A 14749-nucleotide genomic window follows, 5' to 3' on the forward strand; every position below is an offset into this window, starting at 1 on the left:
CTTGACATCAGCCCTGACACCTGGTCTGGAGGTTGGTAAGAAACACAGCAGCACAGCTCAGCCTGACCTTCACTCTATCTCACTCAACTTGCTGCCAGCAACTAACCCAGGTGAACCAGGTATGGTTGAGAGGGGCAGGCATGACGTTTTCTTCTGACCTTTACCACGACTTACTTTTCAACACTTTGTGGGCCTAAGATGTATTTTTATTACTAAATATCTAGTCCCTGATTTTGCTGTCGAATGCTCCCAGGGAAGGTAGTGCCTGAGCCTGGCTTGGTTAGGAAAAGGCAGGTAGCAAGATCAAGGGGTATCGTAGGCACAGGCTTGAGCAAGCATGATGTTATAGAAACAAAAGGAAAGAACGAGCCAGCATCATGAAGGGTCTTCTAGCCAAGCTGAGGAGTTTGTATGCTGTCCTGAAGGCAGTGGAAAGTTATTAAGGGATTGCAAGTAGTGGAATGATATGACCAGGTTGTGATTTAGATGGGTCACCTTGTCAACGCTAAGAAATGAGTGGGGGGAGGGGATTGAAGGCAAGGAGACCAGATAGGAGGCTATGAGCATAATTTAGGACCTGAACTAAGGCAGCGACAATTCAGATACAGGAGAGGAGCTAGATTTCAAAGTATTAAGCATGTTTGTACTTAGAATACTGTCCAGGGCTAACTGACTACAAGATGAAAGTGGCCCAAAAAGCTCAAAAGAGAGTGTAGATTTTACACATGATCAAGCTTCAGATTCAGTTCCCAGGAATATTCCAGAGCTCCTAGTTTTCCTATCAGGGCTTCCATGTATTGCTGCATAGGCTGTGTGCTAGAAAATTCCAGGCAATGCTGTGGTTATAGATTAGAATGTGTTTGGAGCCTCTCTGAGTTGTAAAAGGCTACAACCCTTCTCCCTACATTGGGAAAACAAAAATTCCTGGAGATAGTTTACAGAGCTTCTTCAGAAATGTTATGAGAGTTATATAAGCCCTAGGATCCAGTGTAAGACTGAAGTAGTTCTTGCTCCACACAGGTGCTGAGAGGGATAGGAAAAGAGGGCAGGTGGCAAGGGGTTCAAGGGCAGCTGGGGAAGACCCACAAGGAGGTCATGCATCAAAGCAGACTGAGGCAGAATCTCCATCATTGTGGTATAGCTTGGGAATGCCAGAAATTAGTCTCACCAGGAACACCTTGCCAAGGTACCCAACATAGGGGTTCAGGTTACAGACTGCAGAGGAACCTGGAAGAACCTCTAGAGTGGTCAGCCCCCTTAATAATCTGCACCCACAAACCAAGAGGCATTTGTCTTCCATTCTCTGTTTGGAAAGGCCGAGATGCATGTTCCTTTACTTCACATTAGCCAGTAAAGATGGCTTGTCTTCTGGAAGTAGACTGTTCACAATTCACAGTGTGTCTTAAATACACAAAGTTAATGAATATGTGACTCTGCCCTTTGCTTTACACAGTAGACTTACTTTTGAGAAGTTGTGCAATACAAACAAACCAAATTTTATTTTTAAATTCTTTTCATCATTATGATATTCTAAAACTGTGCAACAATGGTAGTTTGCAAAAAAAAAAAAATCAATCATTATATGCCTGATGGAATCCAGTATAATGTAGCATTGTAGCACAAGTGGAAGTCACTAAGAGTACAGCTGCAAGTGAAAATGCAGAGGTAGATCCTAGTATTAGTGCCAAGCACATATATGTTCCTGGCACAGAGTAGATACTTGTCTGATGTGCTCCTAACAAATATATGAAGTAGGTGTTGTTATCTTTGTCATATAGAAAAGAACATAGATGCTTAAAAAATTAGTGGACCTAAGTACTCAAGGTAACAGAGCTAATAAATAGTGTGACTAGGACATTAATTGAGATGTTTTGATTCTTTCCACCACATGATAGCTATTTGTAAAAACATTGTTCTGCATAATTCTGACTTAAAAAATTGTTCTTGTGAAGAAGAAAACCATGTCCTAATTTATATTTTGTAAGTAAAAAATAATGTCAGAGGAGATTTTCCTAAAGTGGGAATCTCATTTTACAAATGTGTGAAATACTCGCTTCCGCTTATTTTGAAGATGGAATGATTTAACACATGAAGCATAAATATATAGCTGAGAGTCACAAAAAGCAAAAAGTTTAAAAAAAAAAAGCAAACTCCAAAACCCCCACAAAATTTAGACATTTTATCTTCCTTTTTTGTCTTATTGTTATTACTTCTCTCATATTTAGCTAGCATTATATAACATGTTTTTTTTCTGTTTCCAGACTGAAAATTTTGTTCTCTAAAGTTGTTATTCTAGTTTGTTTGTTTTACATGAAAAACTTATTAAGTAGAAGTTGGCAGAAGCAGAACAAATACCCTAAAAAATAACAAATTTTGCAAATGATAGAGGGAGGCAAGATGCGCTGAGGTTCTGAGCTTTTTCTATGCAAAAACTAAAGCAGACATCCCACAACAGTGGGGGAAAGCTGGTTTCAGACCACATACCAAAATGTCAACTCTGCCCATCTACAGTTGCTTGGCTGGCCATGTCTCTCCCACCTGCACGAGGACCTCTTGGGCTAAAGTCAACTCAAATCATCGCATCCTCCCATGGTGATCCCCACAGTTTCCACTGGAGATCATGTTCCTTGGTTCCCGTCCTAAATCATTGCTGAGCTTTGCACACCTGATGTGCTTTCTCTCCTGATCTTTTTTTAGGAGAGAGAACAGAAGCTCAAGGATCAGGTGCTGGCTACAGAAAAGAGATTTTGTTTCCATCAGAATCAAAGATAAGCATAAATCAAAAGTAAGAATAGTTCCTTTACCACCAGGGTCCTTTCAGAAAATCAAACAGAACACATCGTTCTAATTGTACCAGCAGACACTGCTCAGGAGAAATTGTATAAAGCAATGCACTATCTTAATCTGATCGACCGGGTCTTTAGTTGGTGAAAGTGTCCCTTGGTGGATGCAGGGCAGCGAATCTCAGCATCCTGGCCTCAGGTGTCATTTTCCAAGAATTGCAGAGACCTCAGCCTTATCTTTGGCTAAATTTCATTCATTCAATCTGCCCAGAGTCAGAGGTCTTTTTCTTGTAGTTAATGCACCTAAAATACTGAGCAGGAACTGACTATCAAATTTTAAAATGAAAATTGAGTTTTCTGATCATCCTAGTTTTTAAAACAAGATCCAATAAGATGTAAATATGTACATGCATGCATGAAATTTTGGTGAAGGTGGCAATGTACTTTCCAACAAGCAAACTGCAAATTCACAATGGTGTTTACTGAAGGACGCTATATTTAGAAAAGTCAAGTCTAATGGAGCTTGGCTTTGAGAGCCGTTTGATCCTCCCTTTCATCACTATGTGGTGGAGAGGACTCTGGCGAGCCCTCCACAGGGAGAAATCACCACCAGGGCTTCCACTGCACGAACCTCCACTCCTGTGACCAAACATAGCCTTGCCACTTCAGGAAGGTTTGCATAAAAGGGATTGATTTTCATTTGATTCTGCAAATGGACTCACCGAACTAGCCTGGCAGATAGGAAGAGAAAGAAGAGGAAAATTCTAAGGCCGCCCTGGCCAGCTTCCAGAGGCTTCAGGCTGATGGCACAACTGGATTAATCTGCTTCTTTAAACCTGAAGACACACTAAAGGTTCAAGGCCAGAAACTCAGGATTTATGTGATAGTTTGAAATTCTGAAACGTTTTCTGGTAAACCAAACAAAACAACAAACAAACAAACAACAAAAAATTCCCCAAAGCTATTATACTTGAGTTCTTCTGCATTTAAAATTTTTTTAAATTGCAGAAATGGTGGTCCTTTACCTTTATTTAGAAAACATTTTAAAAATTGCAAAAGCACACAACTTTCTCTAAGAAAGAATTCTCTCACATCTGTTGTTGCTGTAGGATTAAAATATTCATGCCACAAAGATATCCCTCTTTGAAATAAAATAAACTGAACTTGATCTGAAGTCATTGTTATTTACTTGCTAATTGTTTACCATGGGCTCACATTAATCTGTTTAGTTATGAGGATAAATATCAATAACACATATTCAATGGATTCTGGGTCCTCACAATATAGCAGGGGAAACACAAATTTATGACTATATAATGATGTACATCCTAATTTTCACACAGTGCAGTGAGTATTATAAAAGGTACTGGCAAGATGTTGTGAAAATAAGAAGTAGCAACCAATTTGGCCTAGGGTGGGGCAGAAGTTGGTTAAGGCTTCACATGGATATTAACATCTAAGCTGGGCTTTAAAGAGAACTAGTCAATAAAATTTGCAATTCCGACTAGGACTGAGTGGGCCTATGACAGACCAACTGGATTTGCTGATGGATTGGCAATGAAGTAAGAACGAGAGAGGTCAACCTTTATACAAAGGTTTTAGACCTGCGAGTCTGGAAGGATAAGTTGAAACATGTTTGGGGATGAGATAAAGAGTTCAAATTGAGACACCTCAGTAGAGTCAAGAATCTGAGTTTATGAGAGAGGTTAGAATGGAGATATTCATCTGAAATCATGGATATATAAATATTATACTGAGAGTCATGAGATGATGTGAAATCACAATGTGAGTATGTGTAAGTGGAGATGAAAAATAGACCATAGTCTGAGGAGAAATGAACACATTCAAGAGGCTGAGAAGGAACAATTAATGAGGCAGGAAGAGCACCCACTATAGTTTCCTGGAAGCCAAATGAAGACAGCTATAACCAAAGATGAGAGAATGGTTAGCCCTGTGGAATCCTACTGAAAAGAGCAGAGAACTGACCTTTGTGTTTAACAATGTGCCCTTTATTGTTAAATCCAAGGGCTCATTGATAACTCTCACAGGAGCACTGATAACACAGGTGGAGAGATGAGGGTAAAGCTTGGTAGGGGTAAATCACTCACAGTCCCTGCTGCACAGCCACGTTCCCCACCTAGTCTCTATCTGCCCCTCATTTGGTCCTCCTGGTTACTATCTTGCTGTGTTTTCATTTCTCTCTTCATATCAGGTTGGGACTTGATGCTTGGGACCATCTCTATGATTATAACTCTGATTCCTTTAAATAATGACACTTTGGGTCAACATGAACTTCAAATCCCTCACACACAAAGTTCTGTCAATTTTCTCTAATCCTATCTGTATCTTCATGGTTTGTTTCTACTGGGTTTATCCTGGCTTTAGAGCGGACCAGACACAGGTGTCAAAGAACTTACCATAGATCAGACTGTTTGCACAACTTACCCGGAACACAGACCCTACCAAGTTTCTTTCTTCCCTTCAGCCTGGACTGTTTAATTTTCCCTGAGGCATATTTACCAACCTGGTGGTAACAATGGGATCTACCCTCCCAAGAGACTGATACCTTTTCTGTATTGAGCTGGCCACAGCACCAGGATTCTCTTAGCGGTCATATGGCTTCCATGAAGAGCTCTATCGCCCTAGTAGTCTATCTTCCTCTGAATTCCTTTGAAACTATACACCCCTGTCTATTTCAAAAATAAAAAAATCATTTCATACAAAAACTTCCATTAAGATATTGTTACCAAGAACAACTCTAATCTTAATCTTAATTTAATTTGCATCACTATATGCCAGATTATATTAAAGCTAGGAACACATGGATGATAGAAGGTCAGGAGGGTCCAAGAAATGTTTGTCATACAAACATAATACACAGTTTTTCTCAGGAGAGTATGCTGGCCCTTATGTTTGTTATGGCTCCTTTCAATACAAAGATGGAGTTATCTGTATTGACAGCATGATGTTGGTAGATCCTAGAATCCAATTATCCTTGAAAAATAAGGGAATCATAGAAATAAGAAAGTTGGTGAATAATGATTGCTAAAGGATATTATCCAGGAAAAAAAACTTAAACTAATTTCTCTTTGTATAAATTCTTTAGTACAAATAGTTTATGAAGGCTTCTAGAAAATAACACAATAGTACCTTAGAATGACCATAGAGAAGGTAAAAAATATCCTTGTAGTTTTATTTAACTTCCTATCAGTATAACAAAATGCCTGAGGTAATCTACCTATAAAGAGAAAAGAATTATTTCAATTCACAGTTTGAGGTTTCAGTTCATGATTGGTTGGTTCTGATGCTTTGGTTTTATAGTTAACACATCATGGTGGGGTTGCACGGTAGAGCAAAACTACTCATCTCATGGCTGGAAGTGAAAAAGACAAAGAAAGGAAAGGAACTGGGTCTCATAATGCCCTTCAAGGGTCCAACCTCAATGACTCAAAGAACTCCTATTAGGCTCTACCTCTTAAAGTTTCCACTACCTCCCACTAGTGCCAGGCCAGAGACCAAGCTGTTACCACATGGACCTTCAGGGGATACTTTGCATTTATGAATCATGGTGGTCTCAGTTTAGTGCCTTGTACTTTCTTCTTGCATATGCATAATTACATCGATAACAATCACTTAAGTTTTGCAACAATGACATTTTCTAGCTTTATTGTCATTTTCTATAGCCCATAAGAAAAGCAGATATGCTGAAGGAATTTCTATCATAGAAATATATACTGTTGAGTCAATTGAGGAACAATTTCAGCAATTTAAGTTTGGTTATTCATGTTCCTACTGATTACTCTTTTTGTGGACAAGTAGCCAGATATTAAAGAAAGAATGAAAATTATCAACTATTCAACTCTTTACCGAAATGTTCCAATATCTTTGGCCAAGTATCTAAAAACCTTATGAGATTAGTTAAATCTTCATACAAGAATTAATTTCAAAAGCAACATAGAGTTCATTTTCTTTACAAATGACCAGACTATGTTTTAATCTCATAGTTAAACATGATTTTGATTTTTCTGTTCTCCAAGGAATTTGACAAATGAGGAAAGAAGACACCCTTATCACCGATAATGTCAAATATTTGTGACCTCGTCCCTCTCTTGTTCTCAATTTTACCATCTTTAAAGTGAGTGGATTGAACTAAATGTCCTATAGAAGCATTTTTTTTCTTATGGATTTCAACTCATTCTCCAGCAGGAAAACCACAACCCCATTTCTTTTCCCCACAGTCTACAAAAGATAAAAGTTTTGGCTGAATAGTCTTTGTTTCTAAATAAATACCTGGAATTAGAAGTAAACTCTACCGGGTTTCTTATATCTCTTTGGAGTATCTTTGAGTGACTGTTATGAAAATGTTACTAGAAGGTTCCAAAAGGACCTGAACTCATTCCCAGGATGCCCACTGTCACAAGACCAGCATTAGAAGCTGTAACAGCTAACAACAGCAGCAAGTTCACTGAGTGCTGGGCACTGTTTTAAGCCAATCACATTATTACCTCCTTTAATCCTCACCAGACCCCAGTAGCTATCATTTCCCCGTTTTACAGGGTTACTTCATGTCTCATGAAGAAGGTTCTACACTGTCCACACCGGATGCAGGGGAGATCATGCTTAATCTCTCCGCAGTGCCATTGCCTGAGCAACCAAGTAATCAGCATGGTCTTCATCATGCCAGTTGCAGTGGGGACTGAAAAAAGCACGACTCTACTAACTGAGAAGACATATCCATTCACAGCAAAAGGTCATGTGTGTATACAAGAGGTATAAACCCTTTGCTCAGGAGCTGGGAAACCCAGTACTTTCCTGCCCTTCACTTCCTCTACACATAACGATATGCACAGAAACAGGAGTTCACTTCAGCCATTTTACATAAATTAAATTAGATTGCATACCACAAAATAAGGGATGGAAAATACATTTAATTGATTAAAACACTTGATTACCATACCAAAGTCAACTAGGTAAACAAATCATTTTATAGAGGCAAAGCAGCAAATAACAAACAGGAATTTGGGAAGATCAGGGCTTTGACTAGGAAATAAAAAACTGTCTGGGTTTGCAGATAATAAGATGGTGGTGCCCAGATACAGGTTTCTTGTGATTGATTAGTTGAATTGATGTCATTGGTATTTATTAAAGAGTTTCCACAGAAACAATGTCTAAGGTGCATGACTAATTCCAACTGGACTTATTTCCAACATAGAACAGGAAGTGAGGCCACACAAGAAAAGTTAGAGGCCAAAAGATTTATCTAACCCCTGAAGCTGAGTCATCTTGAGTTCAAGTGTATTTGATTTATGTAAATTCAACCACTAGGGCAAAAGGCGAAAGGGGAAACACAACTTTGTAAATTGTTATTTTGCAAAGTGTTCTTTACTGAATAAATGTGCACTTACGTATTATATATTACATATAATTTTGTGCAGTCACATATTACACAGGATTGTATACTCAAAAGCCTGAAATCAGACCTTTAGGAAATTTGAGGGGTTTCCAAAAGCAATTTTGGCCTTTCTATCTTTTTATTTTAAGTTGTGTCTCAGAAGTCCAACCAGTGAGCAGCCTGTGACCCCACCATGAATTAAAATGACCCTCTGGAGAGCAAGAAGGCCCAATGGAGGTATGTCTCCAGGTCCCAATACTAATACAAATGTGATTGTTATTAAACTGGGCTCTCTCCCTGTCTGATCCTGATATTCACTAGGAATAGAGAAAGAAGAGAAGAGAGAGCAGTTCAGGGGTGTTTGGATTGGTCTGTTGGGCCTTATATGTGTTGTACTGAGGTTGCTTTAGTCACACTAAGGCAACAGGGAGACAAACAAGTGAGAAGACCTTTCAACTACGGAAATATATTCCAAAGAGTTATGAGCTGTCATATCAAAGTGTGTTGTGTTGAGTTAGCATGGAGAAAAATGGTTTTCTCATCCATGAGTTTATTTCCCTAACTGCTACAGACATACAGAGATAGCCAGGACAATCCTCTGCACCTATTTCTATTTTTAGAGCCTGTGTGGATGATAAATATACAGAGACCAACTCGTGTCTTATGGAAGGGAGCATATGCTTGCAGGGACTAAAATAGTAGCACATTAAAATCAGGCAGGTGTTTAACTGGGGAATGCAAAAGCACCTTCTCAAAAGAGTCTCTGGAGGTTTTTATTTAAATGTTTTCAGCAAAATAAACTGTTACTAGGAAAACATGTTGTCATAAATATAAGAAGGGTCTGCTGGTCTGAAATGTATCTGGCTGATTTCTCCTTCCTTTATAATCCCACTAAGTCTCAATGCTCAGCAGCAATAGTCAGATCTCCTTGCATCCTTGGTCACCCAGGGCTGCTGGCAGGATAAGGTCAGAGTTCTCAGCTCAAAGTAAACCATCTTTCTTGATTAACAACCCCTAACCTTTTAAAGACTAAAAGGTTCTTTTAGTAAAGCAGGTGCTGGGAGCCTTGTACCTGCTATATGCCCTGATCTACAGACAGTGAAGAATTTTGTTGGAGGCAGTGACTGGTTTAATGAAGGAAAATAGCGTACTCTGAAGAGGCCCATTCTGACTCTTTAACTGCTAAGTTGAATTATTTTTAAAAAAGTCATTATTTGGGATGTATTAATTCTGAATTTGCACTATTTGATAATGATGTATTTAGCATTTGCTTTATTTTAAACAGCATTTTGCTAAGCGAATTTAGAAGTTAAACAAGATAATGAGGTACTTTTTGCTAACTTCTGAGTTGGCTTCCCTAGCAGCTAAGGACATGCAGCTAAAGACTTCAAATGTGACTACAAACAATGTCTTAATAACACTTGTAGATCATAACACTTTGATGCATTATTTTATAAATCATTCTTAGTTATTTGGTTAAGGACTCTTCCTAAATAATTTTGCTAGCTTTTCTCTAGTTATCCAAAAGTAACAATTAAGCTATTTAATTATTGATTCAATAATGGAGGCAAAAGAGTATTTTCTGAGTTCCTACTGTCCAGTCATTTGAGAGGTAACAAAGATGTATAGTATGCCTACTGTGAACCAGTAAACAAATGAGGCAAAAAATAAAAGTAAGGAAAAAAAAACAAAAAACCTCTGCCTGTGTAAAGCTTATATAGTCCTAGATATTGGAATGAAAACAATTTATAAGTCAGATATTATCCTGGCTTGCATGGAGTTTAAGTTCTGATGTGAAAGATGAGCAATAAACCAGGACCTGAGTTTTTATAAGAAAATTGGTGGGCAGTGTAATGCATATGGTGATGGCATGTGACAAGGTCATTCTGAGTCCCACTTGGATACGGTAGAAAGGGAAGATCCCAAGACGAAGTGATGATTAAAACATGAAGGATAAAGAACTGGATATTTAATTAACATAAAGTTATAATAGCACAGAAAATGTTATGGAACCCTCAACACCAAATTTGTATATGTGGGAAGATAAGGTTGAACAAAGGGATGGTTATACTCTTAAATTCTCGTTCAATAGCTCAGAGTCATTTGAATTGTTCAGCAAATATGTTTTTCTCTTAGGATAGAAAAAAATTATTTTCATGTTCTTATTCTGTATGATAGAAAAGGTCAGATTGTTTTCTCAAAAGTTGCTCTAATTTGCATCTTAGGTCTTGAGTTGGGAGCAGATTTGAAGGTATGATTTGAAGCAAGGGAAGAAATGAGATGTTAAATAATTTATGATTACTGCAAATATTCAAAGGAAATAGAATATTGAATTTTTGGAGGCCTATGTTTGAAATTGCTGATGTTTGAAATCAGAAATTTGGGGAAAAGAAACATTTTTCAAAGTGAATGAAAACAGAAACAAGATTTAAGTCCCAAGTTGTAATATCAAGATAAAAGGGAAAAAGAATCCTTGTTAAGAATCATGGCAATAAGTCATCCATGTGATTCTGTGGTCAGGCAGCTGAGCTGGCTGAGTTGGCTGGTTAATTAAATTCTGTTTCAATGCCATCTTAGAAAAATTGACAGTAATTTGCTAAAGCCTAATAAGGCATCTTCTCTTTGCTACTTTCCCAAACTGGGGAGGAACCTTTGGAAAATCCCCTCTCATCCCTATATCATGCAGGTCAGGATAAAAGATAGAGGTCATGGGAAAGATGAACCAAAAGAGTTAGATTATTTTAAGTATGGTGTAGAGAAAGATTTGTTTGCTTATTGATGTTTCACCTCAAGGCTGGTCTGGAAGGGACCATTTTCCTTCATCCAGTAAGATCTGAAACATTGAAACTCCCACAGCTCCCTTAGGAGAAACCAGATGGAAACTATTGCCTGAGATAACAAGTCAGGGCCAGAAGGGAAGAGAGGAAAAGTAGGGGTAAGGAAAGAGAGGACAAAATGCCAAAAAGACCACTCAAAAAGCAGAAGGAGAAGGAAGAAGAACAGAGAAAACCGAGCATCCTGGCTCAAGGGGAAACATCAAAACCTATTTGAGCCACCTCCATCCTGTGTATGCAGGCTTAAGTGTTAGTAAGGTTTTATTTCTGGTGGTGAACTATTCCTTCCTGTCCTTCCAAGTTTTAAGGGCATAGCTAAGGGGTTGCAACTACAGTGTGCATGGCATGATTCTACAATAACGTGCTTTTTTCTTTGCACGAGAAGATGGTGCTACTTATTTATCCTCATGGTACATGCTGTTTTTCTATTCACAGGGATAGTCTTATACTAATCCTACCACTCCGTTTCTTTGGACTCCATGGAGACCAGCTGGTGCTGTGTGCAGGCAGCTGGTTGAGGCAGTGGCCAGCAGTGGGCATGGCCCTGTGACCTCCACCTCATAGATTGAATGCTCAATCACCAACTGAGCATGAGCTTGAGTTGCTCAGAGCTGGGTTCCAACCAGGGCTCCAACACTTACCATTAATTGTAAAAGTTATATAGGACACGTCTTCGATCATCCTTGAGTACTTTATCCACTAAATGGGAAAATGTGCATTTTCATGGTATGATTGAGAGGACCTTTAAGCAGAACACAGAAAGCATGTACCTCAGAAAACAAATAATACTCTTTGTCACACTCAGCAACAAAAGGTAACATGGTGCCTTTCCTTCAAATGTAATTCCAACCTGGTCTAGAGAGACACAGCTGTCCACAGGGCATTAAGCAGGGGCCAAAAGAAAAGCCTTCTTCCTCCTGGGGTGGTGGTACACGCCTGTAATACCAGCAACTCTGGAGGCTGAGGCAGGGGATTGGGAGTTCAAGGCCAGTTAGGACAAGGTAAGTGAAACCCTGTCTCAACAACAACAACAAACAAAAAAAAAAAAAAAAAAAAAGAAGAAGAAGAAGAAGAAAAAGGAAAGAAAAACCTCTTTCACATCAATTTGCATGAATAGCTATGCAAGTGCTTATGGAAAATCTTTCACAACTTAAGAGCCCCGAGAATCTGAGAATGTCTGTGTTTGGAAAGTCCTTTGTCTCCCTCCTGGTTCACATTGAATCTATCTCTTCATTTCCAGTCTAGTGGTCTACCTTTGATAAACTTCTTTCTTTCCAATGCCATATTTATATATCATATTATGCCACTGTCAGAGACCCTAAATATAACCATATCCTTTTACCAACTGGTAGATGATCTGGTTTTCATTCTTCATTTCTTCAATCATGTTAAAGTTTTATATACTATGATACATTTCACTAGACTTTCAGGGAGTACTGAGTAACTTTCTCTACAGAGATAAAAATAATGATGCTGAGTCACTTCCTTTGTTGCTCTTTGAATTCCCATATAAAGTTATCAACCAAGTATACCTTGCCTGGCCTAGCAAGTGGGCCCACTTACCCTGGGTTAATGCTGGTAGCATTAGTCACTGTTAATTGCTCAAGAATTGAGATCAGGTAGGCAATCACTGAGTTCATCTGTAAAAAAAAAAGTGACTCTAGTCATATTAAGGAATAAAAGGCTCTATGGCTACCAATGGACAGCAAGTTATTTCAACAGAACTGAGAGTATCCATTTTCATGGTAATATAAACTGACCCAGAACTCTGAAAATGCCAGGAGGCAAACAGTTTCAAGTTCTTAATTATTTTACCCTAAATTTGGTCATTGTTTTCCCATTTATGTATTTTTTTAAATAGGTAGACTCTGTCCTACTCCCAGTTTTCAGAGAAATTGTGGTTTGAAGTAAGGCTGATTTTTTTGGAAATTGACTTTATTTGAAAAAGTTTTCCCTAAATTTTTTCCTGTACTGCCATTCATTTAGATAAAAAGCAGAGAGCTACGCAGATATCTTGGAGGTAAGTACCTATTTTAAAATGGCCCTGTGTTTGCCTCTTGGGGAGCTTTGGCTAGGACTGTGCTCTCTGAGGGAACAAGACTCTGGAGGGAGATTTTTCAGAACTTGGGGCATTAAAGTTATGATTTAACCTGCACCCAAGAATCTGACCTTGCAATTTTGTAGTTTGCCAACTGCTGGGAGAAATTCTGCTGAAATCTGTTGTGTTGTCATGACAGACAAGGCCATATGGAAAGTCCTGGAAAAATTCCTTCCTAGACTATAATTGTTTTGATGGGCAGAAACTGTGCCTTCCATTCAACTATGGGGTATGTATGCTTCATAGTGTTTGAGGCTATACTTCAGGGTCTATCCGCCAAGGCACGATCAACCTCAGAGCAAAAGAAAACACTCTGCTTGCCTGAAGAAGCCAACAATATTTTATTTCAATTTATTTATAGGATCATGTTACTTAATCCCCAAGTACTTAATATGTACACAAGTTGGTTATATGAAAAAAATTCAAACTGTTACATGGTTTATTTATGGTCATGTAGATGAAATTACCAATTGGGTAAGTTACTTCTTCTAATTGATTTATCTGGGTGTCCTGTAGAGTATGTGAATGTAGAAATCAGTAAGACCATGTAGCTTAATGGTTAAGATCCAAGCTCTGGAGTCAGATTGCCTGGATCTGAAATCTGCTTCATAATTTCTTAACAATTCTGTGCCTCAGCTTTTCCATCTATAAAATCAAGACAACAATTTTATCTAACTCATCAGGTTCTTATGAGATGCTTATTATTTAACTAATATACACATTTAAAAGGTGCTTTAAGTAGTTCCTGGCATAGTAAGCACTATGTAAGTCTTAGTTGTAATTATTATGCTATCATTAAGAAACAGATCATTGTGTCATTTCTTTTTCCTTTTCTTTTCTTCTGTCTTCACCTAGAGTTCTGACTTTATGTCCATAATATTATTCCTGACATTTCCAGTCTTTCCTTAGGTGGTGATTTTAATGGCAGTGGTATGGGCAGAGGGAGTTGTGGAGAGAATAGCAGGGCTGTGTGTCCACATCCCAAGTGTGAGAAGGTGGATGTTTCAGTTGTTCGGGGCTCCTACTTCATACCTACCCACATGCCTATTCAGAGGAAGGAACATTTTTCCATGTGGGGGTGGCATTCATATTGGAAGGGGATGGTTGATGGTGTTATTTTTGTTCCCCACAAATGTGGATGTTTAAAATAGTGCTTTATTCAATCGGTGTAAGTGACACATAAACTATGTATAGTGGTAGAGTTGAGCCTGGCAGGTGATGAGGGACAGATCTCACCAAAATCAAGATGTGGTTCTCCACTGATAGTATCCAAGGAATTACTCTGAAGAAGGCCAGCACAGACCCCCATCTTGGGTTGCCTGGCAAACTTGCCTGCACAACTACTGACTTGTTTGAAATGGATGTAGCTCAGAGGCAGTGAACTGGGATTTGGCTTTGTCTCCATGGGGCATGCCAGTGGGTCACATTTCCTCTCTGAACCTCCCTCCAAGCCGCACTGTACTCATGAAGGGTAAGCATATTCCTTGTTCTTTCGTGCTTTTTGACTCAGTGCCCTGCGGGCCTGGAATGCAGCCAGCAAAACAGAATCGTGAGCTTGCAGCCCGGGCTATATTTAATTGGGGCTTATTGTCTTGCCATGGTTTTACAAGTTTAGGGGACATTTTTGAGATCGATTAGATAT

The 14749-nt window shown here is 38.7% G+C and overlaps 1 long non-coding RNA gene across 2 annotated transcripts in view; it reads right to left on the reverse strand.

Moving 5' to 3' along the window:
* The window catches only part of LOC124995093 (uncharacterized), a 29668-nt gene that overhangs the window by 12739 nt on the left and 2180 nt on the right, over positions 1-14749 (reverse strand). The window contains exon 4 of one of the 2 annotated variants that reach the window (XR_007110610.1): positions 12573-12649. This is a non-coding gene — a long non-coding RNA (uncharacterized LOC124995093). Of the gene's footprint in view, positions 1-12572; positions 12650-13527; positions 13753-14749 lie in introns of those variants that run through there. The other variant, XR_007110611.1, reaches the window with a different exon arrangement.

Source organism: Sciurus carolinensis, chromosome 10, assembly GCF_902686445.1.
Source record: "Sciurus carolinensis chromosome 10, mSciCar1.2, whole genome shotgun sequence".
Classification (NCBI taxonomy): domain Eukaryota; kingdom Metazoa; phylum Chordata; class Mammalia; order Rodentia; family Sciuridae; genus Sciurus; species Sciurus carolinensis.